This window comes from Mauremys reevesii, linkage group 3, assembly GCF_016161935.1.
Source record: "Mauremys reevesii isolate NIE-2019 linkage group 3, ASM1616193v1, whole genome shotgun sequence".
NCBI classification, from domain to species: domain Eukaryota; kingdom Metazoa; phylum Chordata; order Testudines; family Geoemydidae; genus Mauremys; species Mauremys reevesii.
The window spans coordinates 125,336,508-125,354,186 of NC_052625.1; the positions used below are offsets into that span (position 1 = coordinate 125,336,508).

General features: G+C 43.3%; 1 protein-coding gene across 7 annotated transcripts in view; it reads left to right on the forward strand.

Annotated features, from left to right (window-relative positions):
- Positions 1-7,609: 7,609 nt before the first annotated feature.
- The window catches only part of FYN (FYN proto-oncogene, Src family tyrosine kinase), a 172,501-nt gene continuing 162,431 nt past the window's right edge, over positions 7,610-17,679 (forward strand). For 2 of the 7 annotated variants that reach the window (XM_039529261.1, XM_039529264.1), the window contains exon 1: positions 7,610-7,911. The gene's annotated coding sequence lies outside the window, so the exon portion shown is untranslated. Of the gene's footprint in view, positions 7,912-8,004; positions 8,025-8,320; positions 8,342-17,679 lie in introns of those variants that run through there. The other 5 variants (XM_039529269.1, XM_039529270.1, XM_039529268.1 and 2 more) reach the window with 4 other exon arrangements.

Here is a 17,679-nt window from a genome sequence, read left to right on the forward strand (position 1 = left end):
TGTGGATGCAGAAGTGAAAGTCAAGGAAAAGCTAAATGACATCAAAACTTTTAGTCATAGGAAAATAAGTTATGGATGGGAAGTCACATGTCTAAATGTGGATTTAGATTTATTTTATAAACTTAAGGGTAAAAAAAGACAATAGGTATTAAAAATGAAGTGTTCCCTCAAGGCCACATTTGCAGCTGAAAAAGAAACAATACTCAGAGGTACTATTGAGAGTTACTCCTGGGGGAATTCTGCACCTAAAAATTCTGCACCAAAAATTAGGGGTGTCAAGTGATTAAAAAAATTAATCATGATTAATCGCACAATTAATCACATTGTTAAACAATAATAGAATACCATGTATTTAAATATGCTGATGATGGGTTCTGCTCGATAATGATCCAAAGCACTGAAGACCGACAAATGTTCTTTCATCATCTTATGCCACCAGCAGAAGGCTGATTTTCTTTTTTGGTGATTTGGGTTCTGTAGTTTTCACATTAGAGTGTTGCTCTTTTAAGACTTCTGAAAGCATGATCCACACCTCGTCCCTCTCAGATTCTGGAAGGCACTTCAGATTCTTAAACCTTGGGTCGAGTGCTGTAGCTATCTTTAGAAATCTCATATTGGTACCTTCTTTGCGTTTTGTCAAAACTGCATGAAAGTGTTCTTAAAATTAACATGCTGGGTCATCATCCGAGACTGCTATAATATGAAATACATGGCAGAATGCAGGTGTAAAAGATCAGGAGACATACCTTTCTCCCCAAAGGAGTTCAGTCAAAATTGAATTAATGCATTTTTTTTTTAACGAGAGTCATCAGCATGGAAGCATGTCCTCTGGAATGGTGGCCGAAGCATGAAGGGGCATATGAATGTTTAACATATCTGGCATGTAAATACCTTGCAATACCAGCTACAAAAGTTCCATTCAAATGCCTGTTCTCACTTTTAGGTGACATTGTAAACAAGAAGCGGGCAGCATTATCTCCTGCAAATGTAAACAAACTTGTCTGTCTGAGTGACTGACTGAACAAGAAGTAGGACTGAATGGACTCGTAGGCGCTAAAGTTTTACATTGTTTTATTTTTGAATGAAGTTATTTTTTGTACATAATTCCACATTTGTAAGTTCAACTTTCATGATAAAGAAAGCAGCAAAGAGTCCTGTGGCACCTTATAGACTAAGGCCTGGTCTACACTAGGACTTTAATTCGAATTTAGCAGCGTTAATTCGAATTAACCGCGCACCCGCCCACACCACGAAGCCATTTAATTCGACCTAGAGGGCTCTTTAGTTCGAATTCTGTACTCCTCCCCGACGAGGGGAGTAGCGCTAAATTCGACATGGCTATGTCAAATTAGGCTAGGTGTGGATGCAAATCGAACTTAGTAGCTCTGGGAGCTATCCCACAGTGCACCACTCTGTTGACGCTCTGGACAGCAGTCCGAGCTTCGATGTTCTGACCAGCCACACAGGAAAAGCCCTGGGAAAATTTGAAGTCCTTTTCCTGTCTGGACAGTATGAATCTCATTTCGTGGTTGGACATCGGGGCGAGCTCAGCAACACCGGCAGCAATGCAGAGCTCTCCAGCAGAGGAGTTCATGTAATCTCTGAATAGAAAGAGGGACCCAGCATAGACTGACCAGGAAGTCTTGGATCTGATCGGTGTGTGGGGCAAGGAGTCTGTGCTTTTGGAGCTGCGCTCCAAAAAACGGAATGCAAAGACCTACAAGAAGGTCTCCAAAGCCATGAGAGACAGAGGATACAGGCGGGATGCAACGCAGCGCCGCGTGAAAATCAAGGACCCCAGACAAGGCTACCAAAAAATCAAAGCGGCAAACGGACGCTACGGAGCCTGCCACCACTGCCCCACCAGTGACCATGGACTCTGATGATGGGACAGTGTCGACGGCCAGTTCCTCGGCGATGTTCGCGGACGGGGAAGATGAGGAAGGGTTTGTGGAGGACGAGGCAGGCGACAGCGCTTACAACGCTGGCTTCCCCGACAGCCAGGATCTCTTCATCACCGTCACGAAGATCCCCTACCAACCCTCCCCGGCCGTTAACCCGGACCCTGAATCAGGGGAAGGAGCAGTCGGTAAGTGCTTTAAACATGTAAACTTTTATTCTTAATATAACAGGAATCTGAAGTATGTGAAAAGGAGGTCTCTATATATATGGGGATAGAACAGAAATCCTCCTGGGAGATCTCCACGAAGCTCTCCTGGAGGTAATCAAAAAGCCTCCGCAGGAGGTTCCTGGGGAGAGCTGCCTTATTGGGTGCTCCGTGGTAGCACACTTTTCCGCGCCAGGCTTTCATGAGGTACTCAGGGAGCATTGCCTCCCCGAGCACGGCTGCATAGGGCCCTGGTTTGTGCTGGCTTTCACACAGCATGCGTTCTCTATCTCCTTCATTGACTGTCCTCAGGGTGATCTCGCTCGGAGACTCCTGCATCTAATTAGGGGAATTACTGTAATGTTACGCCTGGTCCAAAGTATTTTTAAAAAATCTCCGGACAGACGGCGTAGCAGAGATTCATGCTTTAGCCTATAAATAACTCTGATTTCTTTTTCCTAGTTAATAAACCTCTCGATAGTTTATTGTAGGATTGATTATAGGCATTGTCTTTGGTGTAAGATCTAGGGTACCAATTGATTTAGGATAAGTGATTGGTCTCTTGGGACTGGAAGCAACCTGAATATTTTGTTGTTATTGGTGCACGTAACCATGTAGGGAGAAATGAGAGGTGCTGTGCAAATTATGTAGCTGTACTTTTTGAAATAAATAAAAGTTGGAGGACTCCTGTCAGCAGGGCGGCTCCAGGTTTTCTGCCGCCCGAAGCAGAAAAAAAAGCCGCGGCAGCGCAATCGCACCGCTCCACTCTTTGGGGGCAGTTCAGCGGCAGGTCCTTCACTCCCTCTCTTCCTTTTTTGCGACACTTTGGCAGCAGCTCAAAGAAGAAGAGAGGGACTGAGGGACTCGCCGCCAAATTCCTGCCGAAGACCCGGACGGGCCGCCCCAATAGCGGGTGGAGTGCTGCCCCTTTGTATTGGCCGCCCCAAGCATCTGCTTCTTTAGCTGGTGCCTGGAGCCAGCCCTGCCTGTCAGATCTCCCCAATGACTCCTAAAGGTAAATGTCTTGATGTCATCCCACAATAGTGGTGGAGGCCAGGGGCTAACACCAATAGAGTGTGTATATTAGGCCAGCTACCTGCTTCTGACAGCTACACCATTTCAAGAAGCAACTCGCCACCAAATCTTACCTCTCCAGTAGTGGCACTTCATCAGGGAGGCAACTCATTGGGATAGTGCTGGTTTCTATAGCCCTAGGATAGTCTAGAGTTGCCATAAAGAATTACCACAGCAACTCCTCAGGATGTTGGCTGGCCTTCAACTTTGGAACTATCCTCCCCCACCATACTCCCCCTCATCCACTTTGGCTGTACTAGCCCAAATCATTTAACTTTCAGGGGCACATAGCCAAGCAAATCTATTTACTCAGGCTTGTGGCTGATGTGGTATTGTTTGGGTCTGTTTTCATTGACTGGGTGGTTGGTTTCTGGTTTGGGTTGAAGAGCTGCTGGTTTTGTTTTATTTTCTTTATGCAGTTGTATTTTTAATTCAAAGCATAAGCACCTAAAGCCTGAGATAGGCATTCTTCTTTTTTAAAATACAAATTAAAATAAAAAATGGTATGTGTTTTGTTCCACTCCACACTACGCGGGGAAGAGGGCATTTGGCCTATTGATTAATTGCTGTAGCATCCAAGATCTATTAACTAAGATTGTGCAGGGCCCTGCCTGAGCGCACAAAGGAGGAGGTTTAGAGGGCAGGACACAAGAAGGCTTCACCTTGAACGACTTTGTAGGGGCCAGGCATAAACCCTGCCATTGCATTGACTGAGATCAAGCTCCTGGGATTTCTAGCTTCACTGGAATCCCCAAAGCTGGCAGGGCCATAGTTCTACTCTTCTTCCACATTGCTCTAGCACAGCAAAGCGAGACGGCTACTGGAAAGAAAAGCACCCACTGCAACTTTTTAAAGCAGGGGCATGCATAGGAATAAATATTTGGCTGCTTTTGGAGGAGCATTTTCTGTGCCCTCTGCGGCTAGAGAAGCTGGCTCTCCCCTCACTCCCACACAGGGCTGCCCAGAGGATTCAGGGGGCCTGGGGCAAAGCAATTTCGGGGGCCCCTTCCATAAAAAAAAGTTGCAGTACTATAGAATACTATATTCTCATGGAGGCCTGGGGCAAATTGCCCCACTTGCCCCCCCTTTGGGCAGCCCTGCTCTCACAGCTGGAAGAGCTGACTCTTCCCCTCCCCCACAGCTAGAGGAGCTCACTCTTTCCCGGCAGCAGGAGGGGCTGGGTCTCCCTGCTGCAGCCCCCTGGCCTGTGGAGCAGGCTCTCCTCCTCCCCGCCCCAGTGGCCGGTGGATCTCACTCTCCCCTAGCAGCCAGAGGACCTGGATCTCTCCCCACAGTCCCAGGGCCGAAGGAGCTGTCATCTCCCGCCCCAGCCCAGGACCAGATGAGTTATGTGCACCCCAACCCCTGCTTGATCCCCCCTTGCACACGCCCCTTAAGCACTGTGCCTGCCTCAGGTACAATGGATGAAATCTTGGCCTCCTGAAAATCAATGGGAATTTTGCCGTTGACTTCAACAGAACCAGGATTTCACCAGTATTTCTGAGACAGTGCATCTCCACACTTCTCTCTACCACTAACACTGATTTAGAGCCACAATATAGCCCTTAGAGTTTAAGATTAAGATTGCATCTATTGTTTACCTGTTTTTCATTGTATTTGTTTCTCTTCTATATTAGTTCAACTTGTTAATGTTTATAAACTTGGTAAAAGTAAATTTATTTTATGTTTACGACTGTTGCTTGCAACTAAGGCTCTGTCTACACAAAAAAGGGTTTGCTGGAATAACTATACCAACAAACTCTCTTAGTTTATACAGGCAGAGATTTTTACAAGTATAGTTTTCACCAGATCCCCGAGCAACAGAAGCTCTACTGGCAAAAAGGACTTTTTTGCCAGTATAACTGCATCTACGCTAGAGTATTTGCCAGCCTACCTATATAGATTTTTTCATATGCATTACTATGCTCGTAGCTCATAGCTATGCTCTTAAAACTTTTAAGTATAGACCAGGCCTAAAGATAGAAAAGTCATATTAAGTACTGGTTTAACTGAGACTGGGGAGGAATTTGAACTGTTACTTAAAATCCTGACCATTTTTGTTTGTTCATGCTTCTGTAGTCAAATTATAACTTAAGCAACAATATTGTAGGCCCCGTATAAAGTTGTGCAAATAACTGATTTTTCAGTTCACTGGCAGTTCTGAAAAAAAATCAGTTTGAGTCTACATGAATTTGTGAAATGTTTTGGTTGATCCAAATCTGCATTTTTTGGCAAAAAAATGGTTTTGTTCAAAATTTTTTGCCCAACTGTGGCCCAACATAGCCTACACTTTGTGCTCACAAACTCCCATTGGTTTCAAAAGAAGCTCCACATACAAAGTCACTATATGTGCACACCAAGGTCCTGAATTAAAATGAACAGACAAAAAAACATCTCTACAGAAATCCAGGAAGCTGAAGTGTTCTTGTAATCACACTGCTGTGGGCAGCCTGATAGGAAATAAGCCCTCATATTAAGACTATAATTCCATCAAGAAATTATTTTGACATCATAAATCAACAAGATCAAATGCTTCACTGGGTTAATTATCAGAAACCCGAGAGGAAACATTTAGAGGGTGCAGTCTTATTAAATATAATACAAATTAAAAATAAATTATTCCTGTAGATCTTATCTCTTATTTTCTTTCCCCCCCCCCTTCTGGATTTCACCCCTCATCCAGAGAATCTTAATGGTGAGTTCAGCAATGTTAAGGGAGAATAACCTCTAAAACATAAGGAATGTGTGACAGTCAGATGTACTCATCTGTTGAAACAGGAGCATCTGAGGTTACTGTTAAGGTTTTGCTTTATAATGCAAGCTTGAAGTTGGGATATATATTGCTTTTCAATAGGTGTTGGAGGTGGAAGTGAAAACCTTATGGAATGTTGGAGTGTTGGTGACAGTGTAGGAGTCAATTAGGGTGACCAGATGTCCCGATTTTATAGGGACAGTTCCGATTTTTGGGTCTTTTTCTTATATAGGCTCCTATTACCCCCCACCCCCATTCCGATTTTTCACATTTGCTGTCTGGTCATCCTAGAGGCAATGTGGAAGTGGCAAGGAACACAGGAGACTTTTCCCTTCATTTGTTATTTCCATGGTTGGTGAAGTGTGTCCTTATTTACACTACTGTACTTCCTGGAAGCCCAAGTCAAGATCAGGGTGGGGAAGGTGGCCCAGTGCTACATGTTGTATGGACGTAAAAGTAGACACAAACTCTATCTGGAAGAGTTCATAACCTAGTAATATCAATCTCTATAAAATGCTTTGTGATCCTTGGGTGAAAGGCATTATATAAGTGCTAAATATTTGCCATTACTAATAATTACAATAAATGAAAATGGTTATAACCACAGTACTGGTGAGATCTGTACATTTTACTGGTAGTGTTTTCTTATATATTGCCAATCCCAAACCGTCAAATGTCCTAAATTGTTTGAACAGAGTGTTATTTTTCTTTTCATTCTTGTTTCTCAATTTTAGGATACATTTAATTAATATTTTCCTCTACCACCATGAGGCAAGAAGCTTGTTTTAAAAATAAATGGGAACTGACAGTCTCATATAATCACAGGACACCAGGGACTCCTGCTTTGAGAAAAACACCAAATATTTAAAGTGAGCAATAAAATATCAAGAGCCGGCAACACTGTGACCTCACATTGCAAAATATTAAAATACAGATGGGCCCTAACCAAAACCCTCCTACTTGTGCCCCCCCCCATATGTGAGGGTCCAGAATCCAGCTTTGATTTGAAGAGGGCCATTAAAGCTACAATGGGCCTATCCAAGCTCCCAGTTCCGAGCTCCTGCATTTTTTCCTGGGGAGAAGAGGATGGTTTAATACCTCCAAACCAGGGCGGCTGGCACAATTTTGATAGTGTGGGTGCTGCTGACGCAAACCATACATTTGGTGTTTATTAATTTTTTAATACTACTTCAAGCCAGGGGGTGCAGCACCTCTACTTTCGGCCCCACTGCTCCAGCCTTCTCTGAACGTTGCCACCTGCCCCCTTCACTAGTCAGACTGGAGAACGCCCCGGTGCCCCTAGCCTAGGCGTCGGTGTGCTATTGAAGGGGCTAATTGCTGGGATTGCAAAGCACAGCAGGGCAGAAGGAGAGCGACCGGCAAACGAAGGGTGCCGTGCCCGATACTACAGCTCTTCCAAGGCACCAGGCCCACCTAGCCACCCACCCCGCTGCAAGCCGGGGGCGCCCAACCTAATCCAGCGCCCCCCAGCCCCTCCTCTGCCGCCGCCTGCCAATAACTGCGGCAGCCCCCCCACCGCTGCGCCTCGCCATAGGCCGGCTGGGGCTGCCAGTCTCGGGCCGCCCCCGCGGCGGGGGGGGGACCCGGCTCCGGCGAAGCAGCGCGAGTTGGCCGGGGGCGCGGCTGCGGTTGCGCCATCTGTCAGGCGGGGGGAGCGAGCCGGAGCCGGAGCCGGGCTCCGCCGCTGTCGCTCGGGAGGGGAGGACGCGGCGAGTCGGAGCGACACCCCTGCGCGCCCGTCTCCCTCCCTGCCTCCCCCGGCTGCAGCCCGCGCGCTGCTGCCGCCTCGGCTCCCGGGGTCTTCGCTGCCTCGCCCCGCTCCTTGCTGCGCCCGTGTGGTCCCTGGAGGAGCCGGCGTGGGCGGGCGGGCAGGGAGGAGTCACCTGGGGCGGCCCCCCGCCGGGAGGGGGATGCTGTGAGCGTGGCTTGGCCGCGCCAGCCCTGCGCTGAGCTTCAGGTAAGGGAGCGAAGCCCCCGGGGCCCCGGCTGCGGCCTGGGGAGGAGGAGGAAGAGGAAGAGGAGGAGGAGGGGATGCTGCGCCGCCGGCCGCTGCTGTGTTGTTTCCTTTGTGTGGGTGTCGGTGGGTGTGTGGGAGGCTTTCTCGGGAGAGGTCGGGGCAGCGCTGCTGCAGGTGCCCTCCAGGCGGAGCCCCCTGGCCTGGGCGTGCAGCTGGAGCCCCGCCAAGGGGAGCGGTGCCGGGAGGGGAGGGGAGAGGCTGCGGATGCAGAAGCCTTGCATCAGTTTTATGTATTTTTCCGTACACGTTTGTTTCCCCCCCCCCCCGTAGTCGTTTACCCCCAAGAAAAACCGAAGCTTTATTGTTGCTGGTGATCGTGCGGGCGCTGCAGGGTTGGCCCTGGGGGTGGATTGTTGTGACCCTGCTGATGGTGAGGATGATGGGCGATGCGAAGCCAGTTCTGGCAGAATATAACAAGCTTGCTGGGGGGAGCCCGTGGTGCTGTGCGGCTTGATCAGTTCACGGTTCTGTTTAATGTTTTGTGGCTCTGAAGCGCTCTAGAGGAGCTAAATACGAACTATGATGTAATCATTTAATAATTGATGCTCATGTGTAGCTGGGCTCTGACCCATGCTGCCATTCTCCTGCTTTGGACCATTTACATGTTTTTGGTTTTGTCCCATTCTGTCCCCACCCCCATTTTAACTCTTGAACGGCAGGCTGAGGCTTTATTAGTTACTGAGCTAGAAAGAGGTAACTGAGATTCATCAGAGGGCTTTATTTGCTGCAATTTAGGGGATAGAAAAAGGGGGAGGGGAAATAACAAATAAAACAACCCTCTATCCCTCTTAGATTTTATAGGATTTGTGTGTGTGACAAAGGGCCCTTTCAGTGAAGAGAGGCACAAAATGCCCAAGGGTGGTAGGATTTGAAAGGAGATTTGCTTCTTGTTTCTTTTCTCTGTTCCCTGGGGCTTCTCTCCCCAGATGAGGCCACTGATCTGCTCTCAATTCCTTTCCAGCCACATTTAGATTAGTGAAAGATACCAAATGCCACACCACGGGTGCCAACATTTTGCTGCATCTGCAGAGCTACAGTATATATGTAAAAGCAACAAAGAATATATGTAGTCAAAGTTTCTTTAATAATGTGAAATCTGGTTTCTACTGCCTCAATAACTTGCCTTGCTGCTGTTCCATGTGGATTTCTTTAATTCTAAAATGAGAACATAATAGCCTCATCCATTCAGTAGTGATTGGGGAGGGAGAGAGAGATGGGGCTGATGTTTAAGGAGAAGATTTTGGTCAAGTGCAAGGGAACACAGGGCAGTTTTTCATCAGTCATTTTGATACATTCTGTTTCTTAGAATGATTAATAACAGAGCGGGTTTGTAAGAAACACAGAGTACTGAACATGCTTTTAGAGACCTTGTCACTTTCCTGCCTGTATGCAGCCTCCTTACCTCCCACATCCTTCCTCTAACCACCCAAACGGCTGTCATACTTTCCAGTTTTCTAAATATCTTTTAACTGGTACTCCCTTGCCAATGCTCTGAACAATTGCAGGTGAAGATCTTTTGCTTATATGTTTGTAGAGGAAGTGGGTTTGTTAGGGTTTTGTCTAGCTCCCATAGATAAAGAACAGCAAATTAAAGGGACACTGCTAACTTGAAATAAAGACCATTTCAATAATGAATTGAAAGTAGTTTCCAGCACTACACTCACATGCTGAGTTTTGTGGTTTTACAATCCCATTTTCCAATTTTTTTAAAATAGGTTTTCACTCATTTGCTGTGACAGACTCACACAGAGAAAACTGTATATAAAGTTCTGTTAAATGAACAGAGCAAACTAAGTGGGGAAATATATAGGGAGGAAATGTCTTTTTAATATTTCAGTTATAACCTTTTTAGTTGTTTTTGTAGCAATAGCGATTTTTTAAAAGTTAACCAAAAGTGGTTTTCTTGTCTCTCCCCCCCCCCCCCCACCCCACACCCTTGCCTGCCAGTTGAAATCATCCAAGCCAGAAGTGCAGAAGATCTTGGAATAATAGAGAATTCACTCAAACCTTTAATGCTTAATGCATATTCTAAGAAAAAAGATTAGTTGAGCCTAATGGATGTCAATTATGTATGATATTTACATCGGAATATTTTTAAAACGTGTCTTGCCGAGGTTCCTCTTGAAAAAACAGAATCACTTTTAATACATTTTATTATGTTTGTGACCAGTGTTTTTTTTCTTCATTAGAAGTAATGTGGCTTAATAGCTGCCTTTTTAATTATTATGTGGACTAAGCTTATTTCATTCCTGTTCTATAAACTCATGTGAGAAGCTCACTGGAATATTTAGATTGTTCTTGTGGGTTTTTTCTGTGAGCCTATTGGTCTTAAGCACTAATGCAAAAATAACTTTAAAAGTATCAGTTTGTGAACTCATTTCAATACCATGTGCGTGCAATAGTAATGATTTCCTTCATTGGGATGTGTTTTGTGAGGTAATTAACTTTGACACTTTGCTCAGCTCTGGACACACACTATAGCATGACTTCAGTTATTTTTTGATAAAGCGTGTAATGGCATGGGGATATTACTTAAGTTATATTAAAGTTTATAATTAATGGGAAATAGTTTTCAGACTGGTTGAATACTGTCCTTATTAGGCAACAAAGGACACCTGCATGTAGAGATGAAACAAAATATTAGGCAGAGCTGTCAATGAAGATACTGGTATGATGAAAAACTACAAGTAAAGGTTATTTTTAACTTCACCGTTAACACTGATATTAGATGTTTAAAAATTAAAACCAGTTATATAAAAATTCAGAGTAAAATACAAAGAGTGTTGTAAAATCAATTGTCTTAATATAGTTTTAATTGTTCAATAATTACATTGCATGAAGCATCTGAGTAACGTTTTCCAAATGTGCACAAGTGGAGCATAGCATGAAAAGGACCTTTGGGGCCATTGGCTCTATGGGCTTGATTAAAATGAACACAGGCATGATATGATTTGCACTGGATTTATGGTCTAATAAAAATTCAGTTAGACAAGTTAAAACTACATGGTCCCTCCATGATGATTTAAGGTTGTGTATACCTCACATGAGTATTATATTTTCAGTTGTTAGAAAGTATTAGTTCTGCATAAAATATTATTACATGTTCAAAGCATTGTACATGTCAGCTTATCACAGTTCTGCATTTGACACTGTGTACTCTTTCTATGATCTTTCTTCAAGAGTAAGAGAACTAATAATGCCTCCTTTTCTGCCCCCCCAAGAATTCACTATAGTGATTAAATCACTGCTACAAAAATAGGGCTTGACCCTGCCAGCCCTTGCCTAACTAGTCTCATTGAGATCTGGCAATTAAGGTCTAGTTCGGTGAATAAGGGCTAGCAGGATTTGGATCTATATGTTGCAAGTCAGCAATTTATTTAGTACATGATTTTTCAGAGATGCTGAGCACTTGGAATGCTAACTGAAGTCAGCAGTCACTAAAAGTTCTCTGCACTTATGAAAAAGGCTGTTACTTTACTTTACTTTACTTTACATTTATAAGCAACTGTCCAAAAAAGCATCTATCTTAGAATGTATAGTTCAGATCTTCAGAGCTCTGTAGGCTTCTAACTGCTGTTGGTTTCAAGTGGAGTTAGGCATATAAATACCTCTTGAGGATATGGACTTAGGTGCCATTGACACTGACCACATCAAATGAAAGACCAGATTCTTATACACTTGTGTATGTGCTTAATTTTACTCATGCAAGCAGTCTCATTGAAGTTAGTGGGAATACTTATTTGTAAAGGTAATCATGTCTCTTCAGGAGTGGGACCATAAACACTTGGTCCTGCTAGTGAAGGCAGGGAGCTGGACTCGATCTTTCAAGGTCCCTTCCAGTTCTAGGAGATTGGTATATCTCCAATTATTATTTATTTATTTACAAAACTAATAACTTTGACCATATACATCAGAAACTAATTAGGCCTTGCAGCAAAGGAAAAGTACCCCATCTCCTGTCTAGCACTGGCTGAAGGATGACAATTCATTTTGCAAAGGGTTTTTAAATTTAGCTTCATTTCAAATCAGAACAAAACCCTCAAAATTCTGCACGAAGGACAATTGCTAAGCTTTTTTTGTTTCAGGGCAGTTGAGACCTTTTGTTTCAACTTGCACTCTTTTATTTTATAATGTATAATTTAACTTTTTGTTTCAAATGTTTTGTTAAGTTTCAAAACAAAAATAAAAATGTTTTATTTCAAAAATGCCAAAACAGGATGTTTTGATGTTGTCAGAACATTTTGATTTTTTTTGTTCCAAAAAAAAAACTTCTGCAAAATTGAAACTAATCTTGTGACAAGTTTCAATTTAAGTGGAACTCCATTTTCCATTGGAAAATGGGTCTGAAATTTTTCCAACCAGCTTTGCCCCCTGAATTCCATGCCTTAATCAACATTCCTGCCATATGTCCCCCACCCCTAAAAAATGCCCCATAAAAATGAGGCTCACAAAAATAACCTGTTTGGGCAACTTCAGAACAGGAGAGGAAGTGAGTTTCAGAACTGGGAGGACAGGAGCCTATATCACTTGATATTGATGGAACACCCATGCTTATCACAACTGTGAAAGCCTAGCACAGGGAGCGAGACTACTAAAAGACTAGCACAGAGTTGGACCCAAGATCTTTACTTAGCATAACACTTTTTTTTTAAACTGAGAGGATGACATTAACTCCAGCAAAGCCTTATATCTAAAAACCTTCTACTACACAAATAACTTTGTAGAGTTTTTGTGGGTAAGCAAATGAATTACACAAAAATATCTTTAATCAAAGAGCAGCTCCAAGGATTGTAAATACAATGCTTCATACTGAGACCCAAGGCAATAAAATAAACTGTGTATTGCAGTTGTGAGGGCTGGGGGCAAGCAAATAGGAGGATGAAAAATCCCCCAAAGTAGCAGAAAGGGAGGAGAAGAGCCAACATAATGTGCTCCCTATTCTCTTGAGCCCACGTAAATCCATGTCCATTCCATACTGTAGGCATGCAGTAGTTGTAAGGAGCTGGAAAGAGTGGTGTTGGGAAGTTGCTTCTCTGTGGCATGCTTATCTCTGAAACAGGTGGATATCCAGTGAGCTGTGCTGCCAGGGGAGAGTGCTTCACATCATCTAATTGCAGTTTGCACTTTCCAATGCTACCCTAAAAAACTGTAAAGAACTTTGTAGGACAGCGTAAAGGAAACTCTGTAGCTTAGCACTAAAAGATAGGGCGCTAGTTAAACCCTAGAGCCCTCATTGTGAAAACAAGGTTTTGTTAATCTTGAATCACAGGGCTTATGCTTCAGATGACTCACGAAGTGTCGGTTCTAAATCCTTAAGAAGCCCTTTTAAAAATATTTTGTTAAATGACTACATTATGTCACTTGTAATGAAGTGACTGAAAATTGTTCTGAAGCTTAATTGACAATAACATCATGATGTGCATAGAAGTAGGGGAGAGCTTAAAAAAGGTAGGAGAAGCGTCAGAGGCCAAGGAGATACCTGGTTGAAAAGGTGAAGGGAAATCCAGGAGCTGAAAAGCAGCAAAAGAGAAAAGGAAGGGTCATGCACAGATGATGTCTGAAGAATGTAGATGCATCACAGAAAGACTCTTTAATTATATCTTTAAAAAAAAAATGAAGGGGGGGGGGGAATCCAGTTTCATGGGAGAGACTCTTCCTAAGACCTTATTTGAGAGATTCAGGCATCCATTTTTGTATTGATACATAATAAATGGAAGCTTTGACAAAACTCTATTACATGTGCAAACTCAAATCAGCAAGTTTTAAGCATCTGTTAGCTGGATTACTATTTAGAAGGGTAGTTTTCAACCTTTTTTCATTTGCAGACCCTTAAGACATTCTGAATGGAGGTGCGGACCTCCTATGAAATTCAGCCTGTGGTCTGCAGACAGCTACCATAGAAGTCTTGGACTGAAAACTGAGTAGAAGTCAGCTATAAATGTTGCATGTGCTCGGCATGGCATTTGACGCAGTGTGAGAAAGGGTACTAAACTTTGAGCTTCTATAGTAACAGCAACACTTGCTGGTCAAAACCTGGATGTGGGGGCAGTCACATACTTTTGATCAGTCAGGAAAACGGAATGCCTTTTCTGGGATCTGAAACTTTATTTTCATAGTCACCTTTCGCAGTCCCCTTAGACATAGTCTGCAGACCCCCCATTTTAGAATGATGAATACTTCAAAGAATGTAACGTTTGTTGTTCAAGCATAGGTTTTTGGGCCACATTCAATGAAGTTGAGTCCAATTATGCCAGCAATGATCTTGCCCCTTAACTGTCAGGAATACGAACTAAGATGTGAAATGCAGCTTATGGCTTACGTGCCATTTTAGAAAAAGAAAATTTCTCAAATATTTCTGTATGACGTTTACAAGTATATAGGGTGATAAAAGTCTTGTCTCAAACAAGTTCCCATAAATTGCAGAATTCACTTAGAGCTATACCACTTGTGCTATTCCAAATTCATGGCTACAAACCTTTATATTGTATGAGCATGCATTTGCAATTCAGGCTGATGTTTTCCAGATAATCACCCAGTTTATAAATGCTTTGATTTTTTTTCCATTTATGAAATATGAATAAATATTACCTGAACTTCAGCAACAGGGTAGCTTGAGGAATCAAATCGCAACATAAAATATTTTAGTTCCCCAAACCTACCTTTTCTGGTGTTGGTTGGTGAAGATATAGGATCCACAAGCAGGCAGTCTTCCTGTAAGTTCGTCTCAATGGAATTCCAGATAGAGCTTGCTGTGGATAGACTAACTTAGCACTAAAGAGAGTGCTCTAAATCAGGCTTGCAAAATTCTGCAAATCCACTAGTCCAAGGTGAATGTAGTGGTTGGACTATTGGAGTGAATCAAATATCATTAGTCTATGTTTTTAATCACTATCATGGTAAAGGGAAGATGAGTAGATGTGCATCAACTAGTAAATGTTGTGACATGTTAAGCACTCCTTTTAATTAAGTGGTCCATTATTTGTACAAAAATAACTTAGTTTTTTAATATTTACTCTTTTTTTAAAAGATCTCCAAGATATGATCAGTTTGCAAAAAGATGAAGTATGCCACCTGATGTTTCTGCACTGTTCATCTTGGCATTTTATAAAAAAGATCATACTGTCAAGATAGCAAAAATTGGAGTTAATGGTAAATTTGATAACATTGACCCAGAGGCCTTTGATACTGTTGTGAGGAATACAGCATAAATGCCTAGAGACTTTTTTTAAAACCCAAGGAGAGTCCTAGCAGCTTCCGCTATTCTACAGCACTTTTAATTTTTCTCTAGTTTAAAAAGAAAAAAGAAGAAGAAATTAGCACTGTTCAAAATGTGTTGAATATTTCTGACATGCTTGCATTCTTACTCATTTTTGTGTTGTATGCGTTTGTCAGGTCTTCATTTGTCAAGGTAGTTCCAGCTTTGGAAACATTTTTTTCACAAGTATATTAGTGACGGCTGATGCTGAGAACTTATCAGCCAACATCCTATGACTCATGGGACAGCGTTAAGCGTGGAGTAAAGGTTGTCAGTATTTTACATGTTCAGTTTTGATTCACATTGATTCTTCCTAGACTTCGCTTTATACTAATTAGTTCCCCATAAGTTGTCCTCAGCTGGTCATTATTTTAAAACTTGGCATAAGACAGCAAGGTGAGATATAATGTTTTCTCATGGGGCTGACACCATTGCTCCTGTAACTCGTTGACTTTGTCTGTGAGGTTTACAGCAGGTATGATGGGAGCTATTAACTCCGTTGTTGTTCAGACTGAGAAACTTTGTAACTATGGCTGGGTTTTTCTTTAGACATACCTCACTAAGAAGCAATGGGTTTGATATAACCACATCTGCATGGGTAAGTGTAAGACTCGGGAATAAAGGCCTCTACTTTTCCAGTAGGCGAGTTATACTCTTCTGCAGATAATTTTTTTTTTAATTGGTGAGGTTAATGGCATTTTACCTGGTTTTTAGTCCATCTTGTAGATGGGCCCTCTTGGAATCTTTCTCACTCTCTAATCTGTTAACATGCTAAAACAGGTTTTCTCTCTTATATTTTTACTTTTGCAGTGGATGGGGATATATTGCTATCTGCTTGTTAGAATGAGAGAGGGGGTGTTTAGGAGACATGTCTGCTTCTTTCCTCACTCAGCTATTGTCTTGCCAAGTAATCTTAAATTCTGTGCCTCCATCTTTTCTACTTTACAAAGAAGGGTAAATTAATTTATTTTACACGTGTTTTAAGATCCTTAGTGTGAAGGTACTATTTGTGTCCATCAGTTTTACTACAGTCTAGCATTAGTGATGTACAGTAACTAGTGCTGAGAGACCCTCCAATGAGTCGGCTTGAATTCCTAAACCCCACAGTTCATCCAAATCCCCTATTAATATTTTTAGTTTGGAAATCTAAGTAATAGAGTTGCTTGCAAGCAGGGCCAAATTAACCTTTTGTGGGCCTGGTGCCAAACAGATTTGTGGGCCCCCAAAGGAAACGATTGTAAAAGGCAGGAGATTGACACAGCTGCACAGGTTTATTTACAGTATTTACAAGTTTCAGTTGCAGATGGAGGTGGCTGCCACTAGGGTACCAGCAATGGTAGCCCTAGGGCAAAAATAAAATAAATTATAAAAGAAAAAATACAAAATAAAACACGGTGGGTAAAAACTGCTAACAAGGCCCTTGCACTTGCAGCTGAAGGTGGTGAGGTTTGTGATGGTCCTTAGCTCCTGTGAGAGTTTTGTGCCACGATCTTGGATGAGCCCCTGAGACAGCTCTGTCTCCCACACAGACAAGCTTTGCCCTACGGGTAGAAAATGATCTTGTGCCTGAGGAGCGAAGTTGTAAATCATGATCTTCATCCTGGAGCTTCAGGCAGTCTTTGAGAGATGCTGGTCCCAGGCCATTCAGCATGAACTGAAATACAGTTATTTTAATGCAAGTTCAAGAGCTCAACAGAAAACGCTCATGGGAACACAGCAGAGAGAGGAAAAAGGAAACACACTCCTCTCCATGCCTGGTTGGAATATAATAACTCCATCATACCCATCTGCATTAAAAACGATTACAGGAGCAATCACATTCTTCTTATTCCCAATAAATAAGCCAAGGCTCATGCAGCTGCTCCTTAAAAGGTCACAGATCACGTCAGGGCACAAATCAACCCCCCCCCCCTCTCTGAGAAAGAGCATTCCCCATCCCCTTGAGTCCTCCTTGCTGAATATGCCGCTCAGGAGTCGGGGAGCTTGCGGCTGCATGTTTGGGAAGCCGGGGGAAGGGGAGCAGAACAGATCAGACAGTCTCTGGGACTTCCAACCAACTTGCGTAGGTCACCCATACCCTGGGGAGGTGGACTGTGCATGGGTGCCCAGCTGGCACATAGCCCCATGCCTTGCTGAGAGATGGCACCCTTCCAACCAGAGCACGAGGTGCCTAGTGAATGGTCACTTCCTCCTTACTAGGCCTGGGCACCGAGAAAGTGGGACATTCTAGTCCCACTTGTGGTTGGAGTGAACTCGGAGGGCCAGTGCCCCCAGACTGTGCTAGGCTGCTGAGCTCCCTCTCTCCTGGGCGCCTGCTGTTCTCTCTGCACCTCACCCAGAGGGGCACCCATCTCTCAAAGAAAGGAGCGCAGCCAAGGGACTGACCCACACCCTCAGCCATCGGAGCCTCACAGAGTCATTCCAGGCAGGGAGAGGGGCTCAATGGGCACCTT